This window comes from Alligator mississippiensis, chromosome 16 (assembly GCF_030867095.1).
Source record: "Alligator mississippiensis isolate rAllMis1 chromosome 16, rAllMis1, whole genome shotgun sequence".
Lineage (NCBI taxonomy): Eukaryota > Metazoa > Chordata > Crocodylia > Alligatoridae > Alligator > Alligator mississippiensis.
The window spans coordinates 19,292,229-19,310,853 of record NC_081839.1 but is presented as its reverse complement, the minus strand read 5'-3'; the positions used below and the strand labels follow the sequence as shown (position 1 = coordinate 19,310,853).

The following is an 18,625-nucleotide window of genomic DNA, read 5'->3' as shown; positions in this document are numbered from 1 at the left end:
CTTTCCTGCCTATGCAGGGGGTCAGACTCTATGATCTATTGAGGTCCCTTCCGACCCTAACATCTATGAATCTATGACTGCTTCACCTATTTCTGGCAGATCTGGGTGACCTCAAGAAGTGACTTTTCCTTGTGGATGGGATATGGGGAATGTGCAAATCAGGGCCTTCTGCCGACAATGCACACGGCTTGAGGAACTCCAAAATTTTTTGTGGATTTCTGGCATGACTGCCACTGGCTCCAGCAGGCTGTCTTCTAACTACCACCGCTGAGGCAGTTCAGGTCCTGATTGACCTGGAGTGCAGGGTTGCTGCTTTCCTCCTGCAAGCCCTTCAGCAACTATTGGTCTCCTCCTTGGTCTAGCTGCATGCCATCAAGCTGGTCCACCTCCTCACCCTGCCCCAGTCCACTGGGCTCCTAGCTGAGGCCCTTACCAGCCAGCTGTGTCTACACTCCATTTGCTTTGCTGTTTTGCCTCTTGGCTTAAGTGAAGGCTGCCCTCCCCGCAGACACTGTTCCCACCCTAGAGAATCACTTCTTTGAAGAATAAACCCACACTGATGGGAGTTCTATGGACACCTAGTAGCATGCACACAAGAGAACAGGACAGAAGATAACAAAGCATGGGAGAAGCAAAGCAGAGTCTGATGAGCAGAAGAGATTGCCTCAAGGGTAGTGACAGCACCAGGAATGGGGACAGAAATACCAAAGAGTTAAAGGGAAAAAGGGTAAAGAGAAGGGACAAAATGCACACAAAATGAAGAAGAAGCATTGTGGGCACAAGGTACTGAGGGGAGAGGGAAGTTGCCACACCACCTTGCCTGGTGTATCCTGTACAAGCTGCCTATCACCTACAGTGGCAGGTGCTGCATAGGGCCATAGCCACTGGCACCTTTCCCCTCACCTGGCAAAGTTAGTGGCCTGCCTGTTCTGTGAAGAGGGAGTGGAGAAAATTTTGCATGTTTCTCAACTGCCCCTGGCTGTGGCTTCTCTTTGCTGCACTCAGTCTTCTTTGGCATGCTAGACTTTGTCTTCTCCAAGATGGCATACTTTTTCTCCATCCCTTACCCAGTGGTCAAGGAGAGGGCAATCTACCTGGGAAATTTCCTTCCAAAAGGACAAGCCTGAAGAGCTACAATAATGGTTTGCAGGGGCCGGCTCTGATAACATTCACCTCTTTTGGTTCCTGGTCTCAATGTTTTTCTCTTGACTTTATCCTTGCAACATAATGCAGGCCAGTTTGTGTTAACTGGGACATTGAGGGAGGCATTCTGTACAGGTGAAAATGGCTGTCTAGTCCAAAAGATGTGTCTATATCAGGCTTGTCCAACATACGGCCCGTGGGCCGCCATGCGGCCTGCCAAGGCATTTTCTGTGGCCCGCGGTGCTGCGACGGGAAACGAAAGTAAACACCGTTTACTTTCATTCCCACCCCTTGTTCCTCCCCCAGCCCCTCATGAGCTTCCTAATGATTGCTGAAGGTCTGGGGAAGGGACAAGGTTCCCACACGCACCACGTCAGCTTGACATTGCTGACGTGGTGCATGTGGGAAGAGGAGTGCAGACCTGGCCCGCCTCCTCCCGTCCCCAGCACCACATGGGGAAGCCACCGCTTCCCAGCCCAAGCAACTCGCTGCTCCCTGCCCGCAGGTGAGAGGCAGCCTGGCTTTGCCACCCGGCCCCAGGTCGCTAGTGGAGCGGTGCGGGCAGGTGCCTCCTCCCGCCAAGCTGTCAGCATTGGCCGTGCTGCATGGGGCGGCCCCAGGTTCGGGTGGAGCCTGCGCTCGTTGTGCCCCAAGGTGCCACCCGGCCCCGGCCCTGGCTCTGGCTCCCTCCAGTCTGGCGCGGTGTGGCGCTGCAGACCTGAGGAGGTGGCGCGGCAGCCGGGCTCACCCTCGTCGTCTGCCTCTGCTGCCTCCTGCCTGGCAAGGGGGCTGCAGGTAGGGCTGGGCTGGGCCAGGCCGGAGTTGGGGTGGGAAGACAGCACCTCCCCCAGGGCCGGGCCAGTGACTGTGGGCTCCCGGAACCTGTGTGTATGGGGGGGTCCCTGCCTTTCACAGCCTCTGACCCCCATCTCCTGGGACCGAGGCTTTAACCTCAAAGCCTGGTTTTCCCTCCTAGGAGCCAGCTGTGCCCACGTTGCAGAAGCCAGGTGCTGGAGCATTACAAAGGAAGGCAAAAACCTCCACAGTCTGCTCTAATCTGACCATGGGGTAAAATTCCTTCTTGACCTCAAATCTGGCAATCAGTGGGACCCCGAGCAGAGGGGCAAGACCAGGGCTTGGCAGCGTTTTTTGGGCAGTGCCAAAAACACCCTCAGCCTTGACTTGTAAAATGTTGGCGTGCTAGTGGCAGACAGCGGGGGAGCCACGAGGGGCTCTATCCTTGTTGTGGCAGCATAGCCCTGGCCCTTCCCCTGAAGTCTGCCCCAAGGCACACGTGCCAGGCAAAATGCCTTTGTGTGCTATGCTCTCGCACCCACGAAAGGGGTTGCCTACCTCTGGACATAACCCTCTACCCAAAAACCTCTGGATTTTGTCCCGGAAGGAGCATTGGCACACCCCAGTCAAAGTCCCTAGCCTCGGCTGTAGCCAACACCCAGTACCTCTGAGGAAGACTTAAAAACACCCTGGCACATATAGCAGAAAGGGGAAGGGTGGTGGTGGGGGCAACCAGCAAAGCCCAGAAGCATGAGAAGTACCCATAGTAGAACATAGGCATAGCTATGCCTAGATCAGGGGTAGGCAAAATATTGCCTACGAGCTGTATCCAGCCTGCCAATTGATCCTATCTGGCTCACCACCGGGAGCCTGAGGAGCAAGGGTTGTGCCCTGTGTTGCTGTGCTCTGCCTCAAATAATTGCCCACCCCAGTCTAGATCAGTGGTTCTCAACCTTTCTTGTACCAGGACCCATTTTTAAACATAGATAGTCAGTCCTGACCCAGTGTCCCTCACTGTTCCTACCTCCAGACCCCAGTGCCCCAGTGTGTGAGGCATGGGGGGGGGCCCAAGTAGCCCCTTGCAGGCTGGAACTGCCAGCCCACAAGAGAAAAGCCACAGTTATATGTTTTTCTCCTTTAAAGGAGAACCCATTTTTAAAGTTTGCTCGTGACTCTTTCATATATTCTTGAGACCTACTTTCGGGTCGTGACCCATGTTTTGAGAAACACTGGCCTAGATCATGCCTGACCAGTGCTTTCCATCTTTTTGAACACCTCCAATGATGGAGGGTCCACAACTACCCTAGGCAGTCTGTTCCACTCCCTTGCTGTTCTAACCTCTGTGAACAGAGGACCGGTACTGGAAATACAGCGAGGTTTTCAGGCTCTGTTCTGTGACTTGTCAGTTAACACATGGACAAAAAGAAATGGGGAAGAGGTTTTCTCTTTAATTTCTACCTCCTCCCATTGGCAAGAAGCTGCTGGAAATTTCTTCCCAAGGTCTTGTTTGACTTGTGGCAGGATTCCTGCTGCCTCATGGGGTCCAGGTCAGGTACTTCCATGGAACCAGTGGGCGCCCAATCCCTTTCCAAATCTGGCATTGGCAGTTTGTCCGAAGTTACGTGGTGAGTCTGTGGTAGAGCTGGAAATATAGTTCAGCTTGCCTGACTCCCAGTCTTGGTGCTGAATCCTTAGGCCACTGTTGCAACAAGAGTAATGATTTATGGTCTTTTTTGATTGCTAAACTAACTTGCCACTCCATGCTTTCCTGGGTGTGTTTGCACAGAAAGCTTCAGCCAGCACTGAGGAGTGATTAAGTAGCTATCTATTGCCTGTAAAGCATGGTGTCCAGAAAATAGAATAAACACAACAGTAGTTCATCTTCCTTCTGCTTCATCCTCTTCAGTGCAGTAGCTGTTGTACTATGAGATAAGTTATCAGATCTTTCAATAAAGTACAAACAAGAGAAGCTTTTGCCAGATCAGCTGTTGTTTCCATTTCACCCTTTCCTCTCTGTTTCTCTGAGCTATAACACAGTAGGGCTGGTTGGGTTGTGGTTGCCACCAACCTGACCTTAGACCAAGTGACCTGTTTTCAGCCTGGTGACTGAGCTAAGCTAGTCTCCAAGACTATTTTGGGAGGGTTATTTTAATCAATGTCTGGTCTGCTACTTTGCAGCTGGGTATGCCGATGAAAGTTCACCCCACTAGTCGAGCCTTGAGCACAGCAAGCCAAGCACAAGGCAGAGTGGTAAAGATCATAAGGGGTATACTAGCTTCAGAGCAATGATACCATTTTCTTGGAGGCCCTCTGCCTCTTTAACCAGCAGATAGTGTATTGCTGATAAAAGGGATAAGATGGGGTAACACTGGATATGATGGCTGTGAATGAAGAGGCATGTAAGCATCTTTAACTGGGCCAGATAAATCTAAATTCTACCTCTGCTGGTCATTGAGGTCGCACCACCTTCATCCAGATGATGCTTCTGATTCTCTTTGTGCAGGATTGGGGGGTACACTTGTTACTACTTGTTAAAGATGTGTTACTAACTAGTTATTAATTCAATAAAAGTAAATCTTCTTGAAGATTATTCTAAAAAATGCCCATATTTTGTTGCTTTGATTAGTTTCCACTCTGGCTGATATCTTTTCCACATTTGATCTGTCGACTTGCATTATGCTTCTTTCATTCATTGAGAAGGGAGTAGAAGCAAAGTATTTATTATAGTCAAGTGTTTGGTATTATTTCTTTGTTGCTTTTTATATCGTTTTTATTTTAGATTTTAAACCACATTTCCAGACTCATTTCATTGTCACTTCCTGCAACTTCACTGGTGTCAAAGGTCACATGACATCACTTTCTGATGTGATATCACTTCCTCTGAGGTCTTTGAATATGGCTCACTGGCCCACTGGGTGATAAAAAGTTCATGATCTGGCCCCACATTCAAAAAGGTTGGACACCCCTGGTCTATATGAAGGGTGTTTGGGGTGGAGAGGTTGCAGGAAGAGGATTCAGTCTCTGGTTATGTTGTAAACTTGACTGATGAATGCTTTCATGGCCAGCTTCTGATAGGATTATCTGCTTTCACTTTAACGTTTTTATTTTTTTTAAAAATCAAAAAGTAAAAAAAAAAAAAAATCTTTCTTTCCAATTGACTAACATTTTATTTTATTTATATTTTTGCTTTTTTTATTATGAATTCTTGTGCTCCTTCTAGCAATCAGGACTCGTGGTAGACGTGATAGCTTTTATTAGACCAACTAGATTTTTGCAAAAAAATTTCTTTAATTGGAAGCTTTCAGACACAAACACCCTTCTTCAGGCATAGGAGAAAAGATTGTAAAAGTTCTTCAGGGTAGAAATGAAAGTTTATATTTCATAGGAGAGTTGAAGGTGTGGTAAAATCTCCTGTTTGGAACATTTTATATGCAGATTAGGCTCAGAGAAAAGTTGGAATAGTTAGTTTACCTCAAAGTTGTTTGGTGGTAAGCAGGATGTATTCATATTTCCTTTTGGTTATGGTATTCTGCTGCTTCTTATCTTTTTAATGTTGACTTTATTTTTTAATGTCAACGTTTGCTTAATTTTAGTGTCTGATTTTTATCACTACTTTTTATAATGCCTTCCTTCTCTTTGTTACAATTAGTTATCCAGTTGGGGAATTGGAACAAAACATGTGACTCAAGTGATCAATCACATAGCAGTATTAATGAATGATGACTAGCAAATTCATGCACTGAACCCCATTTAGGAAAATCCCATAGGATGAAATTTGCTTACCTGAAACAATTAGGAGAAGGAATCAAAGTATAGGTGAACAACTCATGCACAAAAAGGAGTGAAGTCATCAGAAAAAATGTTTGCCTAGCTCTACTACTAATGACTCTGAAGAAAATACCCTCCAGAAAACTAAGTGAATGAAACACTTTCCCTGTTAGAATTATTTTACAGTTCAGCCTAATTAAAGGTTGTTGAATTGTTGTTCTGAGTGAGGCAGCAGCCTCTATTGCATAGCCTTCCTCCCCCTTCATATGGACTTACTGAATGTCTTTTCCCCAAATAATAATTACAGAGGTAGTTAGTTGTGTTAGTCTAAAGTTAGGCAGAAGACAGGGTAAGGTAGCATCATTCAGAGAGGCATGATCTTTTATAGATTACAGTCTACTTCAAGACAAAGCAGGCTGTAGCCTATGAAAGCTCATGCTTCTCTGAACAAAATAATAATTATGATTATAAAAAGGCTTTTGTGTTAATAAATGCATTTTTCCCTGTTAGTGAGGGTAATCACAAAACTGCTTTAGCTGAAATTTAAAAGGTCATTATTTTTGTTTGAAAATCAGGCATTATTTTAATGTGGAGTTTGATTATAGAATTAATTTCATCCTATGATTTTTGCTAGCCTTCCCATGTTTCCCCCTATCTCACTGAGCAGGCTAACTTACCCAAGTGGGATTTAAATGCAAACTTCTGAAAGCCACATGGGGCATTATGCAGATTATTTTGTTTTAAAGTTTGTTGGTCAATTGTTATTTCAAGTGTTCATATACACCTATTAATTCCAAGCATATTACATTTAGATTCTGATGCAGCAAACTACTCAAGCATGTGCTTACATCCTATTAGACTTAACAAAAGGCCTAAAGTTAAGCACATGCTTAATTATTTATTTTGCTGAATGGGGATGGACATAGACATTTGCTTAACTGCTTTGTTGAGTGTGGGGACCTTACATTCCAATTCTGCAAACTTTACTCATGTTTAATAGTGCTTACTTTTTCAAGTAATCCTACTGAATTTGGTGGAACTGCTTACACAGGTAATTGTAACTCAACATGAGGAAGAATTGCATAAGTGGGCCCTTAGACATTGACAATGTCATTCAGTACCTAAGCACCTTATCAGGAAAGTCATTAAAATAAAAATGAAGTCTTCAAAGCAAAATGTCTACAGAGAGTGGAACAGTAATCATGTATTTATTTATCAATGTATTTATCTATTTATTTATTTATTTATCTATCTATATCAGGCCGGGCAATTATTTCAGGTGGAGGGCCGTTTACTGAGTTTTGGCAAGCCATAGAGAGCTGCATGACAGGCAGCCAGGGGCGGATAAATATTAATTTTCTAATTTTTTTAGGGGCCCCATGGGCCGGATAGAATGGCCTAGCATGCTGCATTTGGCCTGCGGGCCGCATTTTGCCCACCCCGATCTATATGTTCCCTTCCCCCAAAAAGCTTAGGGCTTAGTAACTCAGTAACTTATAAAATCAAAATAAAATATTAAAATATGATTCACCTGTCATTACAGCCCCTGGCAAATGTTAATTTAAACCATGATGTGATTCTGTTCTGGATCCCCAAAACTGCATGTCTTGCCAGGCCAGATCAGATCTCAAACGTCTGACATGGAGGATACATTATTATGGGGATTTGGGATAAAATCCCATCAAGTATCTGCTAGTGTTGGGGGAACCTGGCACCATCTGGGCTGCATGCATTCCTTCTAAAGGTCTGGGTGTACAGGGAGCCTAAGCCTGGAAAACAGCTGCAATATTCTCAGTTTCCTTCCCCAGGGTATTAAAAGGCACCTGTGTGACCCATCTGCATGCACTTAGCACTCAGGAAGCCTGAAATTATGGAGCCACTCATACATTTTGGCTCCCCCTGTGCCCACATGTTTAAAAGGAATCTTGGGCTCCCTGTGCAACAGTGTACAGCTGGGCTGCATGCCCTCCACAGTCCCAGCATTCAGGAGGATTGAGATTGGAGAACCATTCCCCAATCCCCAGCACCTTGTGCCTGAACTTTTAAAAGGTTCCTGTACAGTCTAGCTGCCCCCCATACCCTTTGAACATACCATTGCCCAGGGAGCTTGATATCAGGGAGCAGCCTTCCCATGTTCAAAGGGGTCAGGGGCAGCCCAGCATTGGGGAGTGGCTCCCCAGTCTGGGCTTCTGCCAAACCCTTTAAACACATGCCTTATGTGCCAATTAAAGTGTGCTACAAGCTAGCCACAGCAATGTTCCACATAAAATGCGTAACATCTTTGTGGCTAGTTTCCCATTTATTTATTTGATAAATTGCTTGCATGTGTGGCATGTTACAATTCATTTTGTGATTAAAACATTAGTTGTGCAGTTAGAATAGCATGTGCCAGGGCCCTACAGGTCTCTCTGCCTATCTTTTCTTTGCAGCAACTTACACATCCAGGCCCATGCACGTGCCTAAACAATGCATTTATACAGAGAAACACCACAGGTGTGTTTCCGTTTCCCCTCTATACCTTGTGTCCATCCCAACAATATTTCTTCCTCATTTTGGGTGCACTTTTCCCTTTTTCTTTTATCTCCTTGCTTTACCCTTTTTACCCTTAAGCCTTTGGTCTTCCTACCCCCGTACCTTGTCCTTCCACCAGGCTTGAGGCACTCCCTTAAGGTCTGCCTTTAGGCTTCCTTTATTTTGTGCTCTGCCCTCTATGCTATCTAGGATTGCATTGAGTACTGATCACCAGGCTCCACTTTGCTTCTCCCATAGGCTTATCATCCTCTCTCCTGTTTCCCTGCCACAAGTTCTTTTCTTCATACAAATCCTTCTAGTTTCCCCCGTAAGTTGTTCTTCCTCCCGTGTCCTCTGGTTTCCCCAGATGATTCTTTCTATTAGCCTCAACTGGTCCAAGCTCTGACCCTCACCGTCTTCTGTTCCCCTGCAATATGTTCTCAGTTTCTTCTGTCTTCCAGGCCCTACTCCTGCCTGGTTCTCTGTTCTATTGGCTCTGCCTCCTGTAATGGCCAACAGGAAAGCTAACAGTGGGAAGCATGCAATTTAATTCGGGCTATGTACAGTCCTTCCTCTCCTTTTTCCACTGAAAGAAGATTGAAGAGGAAGAGAGCAGACTAGTTTTCTAGACCCTTGTAATGGATCATGGGGCAAAAATATAGGAGGAACAAATACAATGTCCCTCCAGCTGAAAGCTGAGGGTAAAGCAAACTTCTTCTTACCTTCCACATGTCTTCTGAAAGAACACCTGTGTTAATAGGGTCCATATTTCCTGCCACAAAAATGAAGCAGCTAAGGCGTGCCAGAGGTTTGTCCCAAAAGGCAAGTCTTAGAGTGAGGAAAGTGTGATAGGGAGTATCAGAGCAACTAATAATATAAACTGAGCATTTCTAGAGGAGGAGGTATCTTGGCTTAATAGGCACAGATACAATTTGGGTTTCAGATTATGCACTTTGAAAAATGACTTCAGAAGTAAGTAGGGAAAACCCAGAAGGAACCCCTAGGTGTGGCTGGGCATGTCTACACAAGACACTGTGTCGCCGTAGTGATGAGCTACAGTGACATAACTTCAGTGGGCATGAACCACGGTGCCAAAACTACTGCACAGTAGCAATGAGCAGGGGATGGTAAGAAGCTGCTACAGCACAGGCTCAGATCCAAGCTGCCTGGCCCTAGCATGGGGAAAGCACTCTGCTGGTGACCTGGTGCAGAAGCCCCCTGGCCCACATTGGCTTGGAGTTTGGTTCTTGCAGCCTGCAGCTTGTAAAAGTTTGGCAGTTCCTGATCATAACCAGTACCAAAATGGCTGTAAAATACTATTTTTATGGGTGAGGAATGTTTTATGCTCAATTTGTGCTGACATACATGATTGCAAAGAGGCCAGTCACAGAAGAGTCTAAACACTAGATAAATCAGTTAAACAAACCTTAATGTAACTTGCCAATGAAATAAAACTGTCAAACAATATCTTATGGCTTATCTACACACAGAAGTTGGACCACTTTAGCTACACTAGCAAACTAGGCTAACAAAGACAACTAAACTGCCAGGTATGGGTACCCCTCATTGCTCTGAAATATCTGACAGTGAGGAGAGAAGAGATCAGACCAGGGAGAGAAGAGAGACAACCAGGGCATGTAAGACTAGGACAACTCGTTTGTACGTAGAAACTATGAGCCTGGTGTGGGTGCTGGGGGACCCTGAGGTGTTAACCCAGTTTGGCATCAGGAACAGCATGAGAAAGTACTTGCACATCTATCTGGATGTTTCCAGGAGATTTGCTCAGTGGGGACACAAGACGGGGTCAGAAAGCAGCTGTCATATTCTTGGTCTTTACGCTGCACTGGACCACTAAGTAGCAAGAGCTCAGCAGAAGGGCACCCCCATGCATAACGTGCCACATTATCGGTACCTCCAACTACTAATGGAGGTACTTGAATGCCAAACAATGATATGACTAGAGGTATGCAGGCCATCCTCCGGTCCTGAGAGTTTGCCGACTATGGGTCTGACGACTGAGAGTCCTGTTGTCTCAAGTGAGGAAGACAGTGGCAGTTCACTAGTACTGGCCCTTGATGAGTCCGCCAAAGAGAAGAGGTGCAGGGCAATGCACAGCAGGGAGGCTTTGTTGGTGAATTGGTTGCAGCCATTCAGGACCTGCAGTCCAACAACTTGGACAGATAGTCAGGCCCTTCTCAGTGTTTTTTCCTGGCTGCTTATCTGCTCATCTGATTCAATGAGCACAAAATTAATTTCCTGCAGTCCTTGAGTTTCAGCTCCACTTGTTACATCACCACTGCTGCCACTGAAAAAATGTAGACCACATAGGAAGCCTGTTAATGATGCCTGAACAGATAGGATCATCAGTGCCATCAGTACCTGCGTGGTGTGGTTGTGGGAGGTAGCAAGACAGGCACATCATGTTTGTGACCAAGTGTTGTCTGGGCAACACAGTAGGGAAGCATTCATGAGAAAGGGAAAGAGAAGGGCAGTCCAGCTCAGAAACATAGAAAAACAGCATTGCTTATGTACAGTGATACTTGCTGATTATTGATCATCGCTTGTTTGTTGATTTAAGCATAAATAGTGCCTATGGTTATTGCTTGCTGGTGTAAAAGTTATTGTAATAAAACTCATTGCACATTGCCTGAAGTTTAAAAAGTAGAAGAGTATTGCTTATTGGTAACAGTTACCTTGTAAATGCTGTGACATTTGGCTATATATGTAAATGATGCTTAATTAAAATTAAAGGTAAATAATGTAAAAAAAAATCTTTTCTATCTTCTTTTCTTTCAATGTGGGCCATTAGGAGATCACCAAAGCAACAACTGTTTGCACCATTACCAAGGGTTGTTTAATTTGTAAAACTGGAAAACCCAGTAAATCCCAAAGCAGCACCAGAATGGTATAGGCGGGTAGGGTAATGTGAGTTAGGAGTGAGGGGCACTGGTGGGGCAAGGGGTGCCCAGGTCACAGGTGAAGGGCAGCAGGAGGACTTGGGAGACTGTGGCTTGGGAGTGAGGGACAACACAATGAACTGGAGCAGGGCACCTCTTTTTTTTAAACTGGAAATACGGTAACCCTAATGATGGTGATGTTGTCAGTAGGGGCTGCCTGTTGCTGTTGCAGGAGCACCCATGGGTCGGACTGTGGGGTCAGCTTATACAATCATGACTGGTGTGGCAGCCAGCACAAGGGGGAAAAATAACTTTATGAAGTATGGCAGCTATGGGCTGCATTCAGTGCTAGGAGAAGGCGGGTGCCAGTTGCTCTAATAGCATCTGAAAGTAGTACAGAGCATGGCAGATTAGGCAGTGACAGTGCCGTTCTCATTAAGGGTTGCCTGCTCCCATGGGTCTGACTGTGGGGTGACCTTGTGTAATCATGAATGGTGCAGCAACCAGCACAAGAAAATAAAAATGAAGCATGGCACCTACGGTTTGCAGTCAGTGCTGTGAGAAGGCAGGTGCCATTTGCTCTGTCTAACTGAAGAGCAAATAAAAGCATCCCAGGGTGCCTCCTTTAGGCACCCAAGCGGTTCTTAATTCCTGGATTGAAGCAGGGGCAGATTATGGGGTGATGATGCCATTCCCATTAAGGGCTGCCTGCTGCCATGGGTCTGACTGTGGGGTGAGCTTGTGCGTGGAGGCTATGAGCTAAAATCCTGTGATCAGGAGGGTGCCATTTGCTCTGAAAGAAAATGAAAGCAAAGGTGAATGTGTCCAAAAGTTTGCAAATAAAGAATTTTTTTTGCAAATATCCATTTGGTCTCATAAAAGATATCACCTCTACCACAAGTTCTGATTCCTTTTGCCTGTAGACCAGTATGGCTACAATCTGTATCCCTCAACCTGATAGGCAGCCAAGTGATTCTTCATTTCTGGATGAACCCAGAGGCAGATTATGGGGTGATGGTGTCATTGTCACCCTGGCCAGAGCATTGGGGGGGGGGGGGGGGGGGGGGGGGGGAGCAGGGAGGCGTCCATGCAGGAAAATAGAAGATTAATTCATGTCGGGCTGGGTGGATCACAATATCTGGCATGCAACACCTGGCATCCGAAGAAACACATTACACCCAAGTACTAACAAATTTGCACGTTACACCCAAGTACCCGCCTTCTCACAGCACAGAATGCAAAGCGACTTCTGGTGGACAAAGGGGCTCACTACACAAAAGTTGCAGTGGCATCTGGTGGACAAAGGGGCTCATTACACATCATTGAGTGCATTTCTGTTTTCACATGACGGATCTATTAGACGCATCCTTTTAATTCCTGGTGATCCAAAGTAAAATACATTGGGATGTGTTTTACTTTGAATCACCAAAAAGACATTTAAATTGCCAGAAAAACCTGTACGTAAAACCTGTAACAGTTCAATTGAAAAAAAAAGGCAATTTTTGTCACGTGTACAAGCACCCATAGAAGCTACCTTTAAACTGATTTAAGTGCCACATACAAAATTTGCACTTATTTTAAGAATCCAAATACCCCAGAGTAACCTGCTACAATACAAAAAGAACTCCCCACACTCGCACAACCTTGGGGGTCAGGTCATCAGCCACCTAGGGGACTATGAGTTCAACAATTCAACAGCCAGATGGGTGGGAAACTGGCTGCAGGGTTGGACCCAGAGAGTACTGATAGATAGATCTGTGTCGACTTGGTGGAAGGTATCCAATGAGGTCCCCCAGGGTTTGGTACTTGCAAACTTTTCATTTGCCCTTCAGTTAGACGGAGCAAATGGCACCTGTCTTCTCACAGCACTGGCTGCAAACAGTTAGTCTACTGCACTTCTAGCATCTAATGTAGACGGGCCCACTGTAACCTTATCTGATTCCTGAAATTCTCCCTACACACTAAAGGTAATAATAACTCTCCTCCCTTTTGATAGGATGTGACCTGCCAGTAATCAAGCTTCTTTTCTCCTACTAATTTCTTGTCTGCTGCCCCTGGAAATTTCTCCCTTCTCCAATTTCACAACTTTACCTACTGTTCTTAAAAATTGTTATGTGAGGTCCTCTTCAGACCTGAAGAATAAAACTTTGTATTCCAAAGTATGTCTGATTTTATCCCAACTAGACAGTTGATCCAGTAACAGATATAAGCCCTCAAAAATCCTTGTTTCTCACACTAATTTTAATAAATTGCTACAAATTCACATTTCTAGATCACAGGATCACAGGACAGCAGGGCTAGAAGGGACCTCAGGAGGTCATCTAGGCTAGTGCCTTTCTCAAGGCAGATGCATCCCCAACTAAAACAGCCTACCCAACCATCTGTCTAACTTGGTCTTGAAAACTTCCAAGGATGGAGATTTCACAATTTCTGTAGGTAGCATGTTCCAATGTGTGACCATTCTCATAGTCAGAAAGTTCCTCCTAATTTCCAGCCTAAACTCCCCTGCTGAAGCTTGAGGCCATTGCTCCTAGTTCTGTCCCCTAAGGCCACAGAGAAAAGCCCATCTCTAGCCTCTCTGTAACTGCCACTTTTGTATTTGAAGACTGTTCTTAAATCCCCCTTCAGTCTTCTCTTCTCCACAAATAAAAGTATGGGAACATGGATTTTGCTGCTAACCTGGATTTTACTTATTTCTTTAACCAGGAAGTGGAGGCTGAGATGCATTTCAGAACTGCCCCTATGTCAGCAAGATCATTTTTCCCAGACTGAAAGCAGTGGATGCCTGGTCTAGCTAAAATTTTTTGGACACCCATTTATATGGTAAGAGTGTATGCACTGGTATGCACTATATTTAGTACTTGTATAAACAAATACTAAATGACTGCACAGTAACCAGAGTTACTGCACAGTAGTGCCAAAGAATGGCTTTTTCGTGATGCTGACTACGCAGTAGCCCGAGACTACCGTGCAGTAGCATCTCATCACACATTCTGCCATGCGATGCTACTGCGCAGTAGTCATGGGCTACTGCGCAGCCAGAGTTCATGTAGATGTGGCCAGTGTTGCTTTTTATCCTGTGTCATTTATTAGTTCCCCTCCTTATGATTTCCATTTAGTGAAACATTTCATCTCATTAACTTAAAGCACCTCCACATAAAAGTGTTACACCAGATTCAAAGAAAAAATCATATTCTTATATGATTATGTCTTTCACCTTAGCATATGTCAATCAGTTAATATTCTACACAGGGCATTTCAGCATATATATTACAGAGTATCTCTGAACACTTTATAATGTGACAATGTAACAAAAGAAGGGAATGAACAGAACTTCACAAATGGCCATTGAAATACATAATTGGAGACCTAGTGTAAACCCATCCACACACAATTATACACATTGCTGCCATCCTGATGCTAACATAAATACCATAAATGTGGCATATTCCTCTTCTCAAAAAATGTGTGAGAGAGAGAGAGAGAGAGAGAGAGAGAACAGTGGTCTCAAGTCCTGAGACAGACTTTCTCTCCCTGTACCTGAGGCTTTCCCCTCACATAGCTTCAATTTGCTCCTTCAATGAAGAGGAGGAGGGGAGGCCCCCCCATGGGAAGCAGGCTTTTCTAGCTCCCAATTCATCTTTTAGGCTTCAGCAGCCCCAGGAGGAAGAAGAGACCCAGCCCAGGTGGCCTGACCTTTAAATAACTTTTCTGACCTCGTCACTTCATCCCAACTGGAAACAGGGATTATGTGAACACTGCTAATGCAGACCAGTCATTTCAAAGGTGCTCAGCAACTCCTGGTGAAGTGGCCACAGTCACCAAACTGGTTCCCCAGGTTTCTTGGAGGGAAGCTTAAGACAAAGGGTATGGACACAATAAGGGGGGATGGGAGGTGGTTCTCTCCAGTTGTAGAGGAAGCAAAATATACAGCACAAACAAGATAAAATAAAACCAGAACACACTTCACCACATGCAACCTCAAATGTGTGTGGGTGTTACGCATACAAAAAAATAAATTGTTGACAATCCTGTTCCTCTCTGTCAAGGCAGGATCATTACATGTGGGACATTTTCTATATTTTTTTCCTTTTTTGGTTTTAAAAGTCAAAAACAGTCTGGCCTCTACCTCCTGTATAAGGGATGGACGTAATCTATTCTACTCATATTCTTCTTCTCAAGGACACAATACAAATTCTGTCTGATAAGGGTAAAAGGCCCCATAGCACTTTGCCCATTTTATATTCTCATTTTTTTCTAGTTGCTAGGTTTTTTTTTAAATCAGTTTTCTTCTTTTAATGTTGTTCTAGCACTCATTGGTCAACCTGCCAAATACAGCACTACTGCAATCACGTTAGTTCTTTCAAGTTATATTGTAATCATGCACAAATGAATACATTATATATATGACTTTATAAATTAGAAACTTAATTATGGTTTGTTAAAATATAAATTAACTTTCCCTGTCTTTTTGGAAGATATATAGAGTCTTAAATTATTATTGAAAAAGGGACCTAGGTTCCTAAGTTGTACTCTAAGGTGGGGGCTCAAAATGCTAAACAGCAACAATAATCTGTATTTCAAGTGATCAATTATTTTCTGCAAATGGGAGAATTTAGGGGACAAGAGAGAACTATATCCAGGTGTCAGGGAACAGGATGCAAGAATCCAGACTGAGATTCTACAGGAATACATTCTGAAATAAACCATCTGCTCAGTTCTCTTCTCAGTGTTTGCCTCATCACTTTGAATGTGCTGAAATGATCAATTTGCTTTCATCATCTCCAGGATTTCACTGGTCAGAGCAATGATGCATAAACATATAAGGATGTCACATAATATCTTGCACTTACTTGCTGCTTTTCATCTGTGGAGCTTGAAAACATGTCAAAAGTTGGTAGATATCATCATGTCCATTCTACAGATAAGGAACCTGAGGTCCGGAGAAACTAAGCAACTTCTCCACTGCCATGGAGGGACTCCGACAGGGTTAGAAACTGAACCCAGATCTCCTTTAACTACCACTGCTTCCCATATGGCCCTGCTGACCTAATGAACTTCAAATGTGATGACCAGTGACTGAACACAGAGTATATAAAAAGGAGGAAAAACAGCACCAGAGAGTGAAGTCACCTGGTTACATCTGCATAAATACCTTTTTATTTAAGCAGAAAATCATTATGAACAACATTACTGCATTAACATTAGCTACCTCTGTAAAAACCTATGGGTGACTGTTAAAGGCTGGCAAAGCTTTGTAACTGTTCAAATAGGGTGACATTTAACCATGTGCAGAGGGTCTGCATCAGATCTTAGGCATCAGTGGCTGTATCTACATGAAATGCTGACTGTGCTGTTGTTACTGCAGAGTCATTTAATTCTTGCATACACACGTACTAAATGACTGCATAGTAACTGGAGTTACTGTGCAGTAGTGTCCCTGAGCGGCTTTTTGGTGATGCTGCCTGCTAGGCCTGTGCAAAGCAGCTAGTATTCACTTTGGATTCAGCCAATTCAGGGGACAGTGATTCAATTCAGTGATTCGAATCACTGTCCTGAATTGATTCAGCTGAATCTGATTCAGAAATTCGACTGCTGAATCAGCCAGGCCCATCCCCCTCAGCCAGGCAATGGCTGCCCCGCTGGCCCCAGCTCCTGGCTCTTTAGAAAAAAAAAGCCCTGACCCACTGGGTGCTCCTGGATGGGGGCGATCCCTGCTGCCCCATGCTGCGTGGAGGGCTCTGCACAAGCGAGGGGGGTGGTCAGGGGGCTTGTGCAGAGCCCCCATGCAGCGTGAGGCAGTGGGGATCACCCTGCTGCCTGGCAGCACCTGGTGAGCACCAGGACTTTTCTTTAAGGGCCAGAAACTGGGCCGGGAAGGGGGGGAAGGAGGCAGCCATGGGCAGGCTAGGAGAGGGGGGCTAGGGGAGCGGGGGGGCTCCCTGCTGCAGCTACTGGGGACTGCCCGAATCATCAAAGCTCTCCAAATCTTTTCTGAAGATTCTGAGAGCTTTGAATTGATTCGGACCTTTTAATTGGTCCCATGATCTGATTCGGATTTGGAGATTCGGCCACTGAATCAAGCTGAATCTCCTTTGACTCAAGTCACCACCCAGAGCTTTGCACAGCCCTACTGACTGCATAGGAGCTCATTACTACTACATGGTAGCTTGTTACTATTGCACAGTAGCATTGCATCACAGTTTGTGCCACGCAATGCTACTGCACAGTAGTAACGAGCTACTGTGCAGTCAGTGTCTTATGTAGACATGGCACTTAAACATTATTCTTTGCTTCAATTGGAGCTTAAATGGCACACAGTTATCTGTTCTATTCAAAAGGTAGGAGATGTATAATCTTGATGAGCTTAAATGGAAGGTGTGGGTGAGGATGACAGGGAGGTCTGGGTGAGGATGATCCCCTGCCCTCCATCAATGCTGACCTCGTGAAGGAACACCTTGAGATGCTGGATACCTTCAAGTCAGCCGGCCCTGACAGTCTACACCCCAGGGTACTCAAGGAGCTGGCGAGCATCATAGCCCAGTCCCTGGCACGGATCTTCGAGAACTCCTGGAGCTCTGGTGAAGTGTCCAAAGATTGGAAGAAGGCCAATGTGGTGCCTATCTTCAAGAAAGGGAGGAAAGTGGATCTGGCAAACTACAGGCCCATCAGCTTGACCTCTATCCTGGGGAAGGTCTTATAAAAGCTCATTAAAGAGGCCATACTTAATGGAATGGCTGACACCAACATCCTGAGGGATAGCCAGCACGGGTTTGTTGCGGGTAGGTCTTGCTTGACCAATCTCATTCCTTTTTACGACCAGGTGACCTATCACCTGAACAAAGGAGAAGAGATTGATGTCATATATATTGACTTCAAAAAAGCCTTCTATCTGGTATTCCATGATCACCTCTTGGCTAAACTGGTCAACTGTGGCCTTGGGTCCACCACGATCTGCTGGCTGGGAAATTGGCTCCGTGGTTGGACCCAGAGGGTGGTAATTGACCGAAGTCAATCATCATGGTGCCCTGTGACCAGTGGGGTCCCCTGAGGCTCTGTCCTTGGACCCATATTGTTCAACATCTTCATAAATGATGTGGACATGGGGGTCAGAAGTGGACTGGCCAAGTTCACCGATGACACCAAACTCTGGGGCAAAGTATCCACACCCGAAGACAGGAGGGCAATCCAGGCTGACCTGGACAGGCTCAGTAAATGGGCGGACAAGAACCTGATGATTTTTAACACTGAAAAATGCCAGGTTCTCCACCTTGGAAGGAAAAAACTGCAGCATGCTTATAGGCTCGGCAGTGCTACACTGGCTAGCACTACGGAAGAAAGAGACTTGGGGGTCATAGTTTCATAGTAGCTAGGGTCAGGAGGGACCTGAACAGATCATCTAGCCTGACCCCCTGCCACAGGCAGGAATGAATGCTGGGTTCACAAGACCCCAGACAGTTGATCGTCCAACCTCCTCTTGAATTTGACCAAGGTAAGGACCACTTCCCTGT

At 45.3% G+C, this 18,625-nt stretch overlaps 1 protein-coding gene across 15 annotated transcripts in view; it reads left to right on the top strand.

Annotated features, from left to right (window-relative positions):
- Positions 1–18,625, top strand: part of PKNOX2 (PBX/knotted 1 homeobox 2) — a 922,547-nt gene that overhangs the window by 193,342 nt on the left and 710,580 nt on the right. For 2 of the 15 annotated variants that reach the window (XM_019494066.2, XM_059719777.1), the window contains exon 3: positions 13,821–13,937. The exons of the other annotated variants lie outside the window; for them this stretch is intronic. The gene's annotated coding sequence lies outside the window, so the exon portion shown is untranslated. The remainder of the gene's footprint in view (positions 1–13,820; positions 13,938–18,625) is intronic. 15 annotated transcript variants of the gene reach the window in all.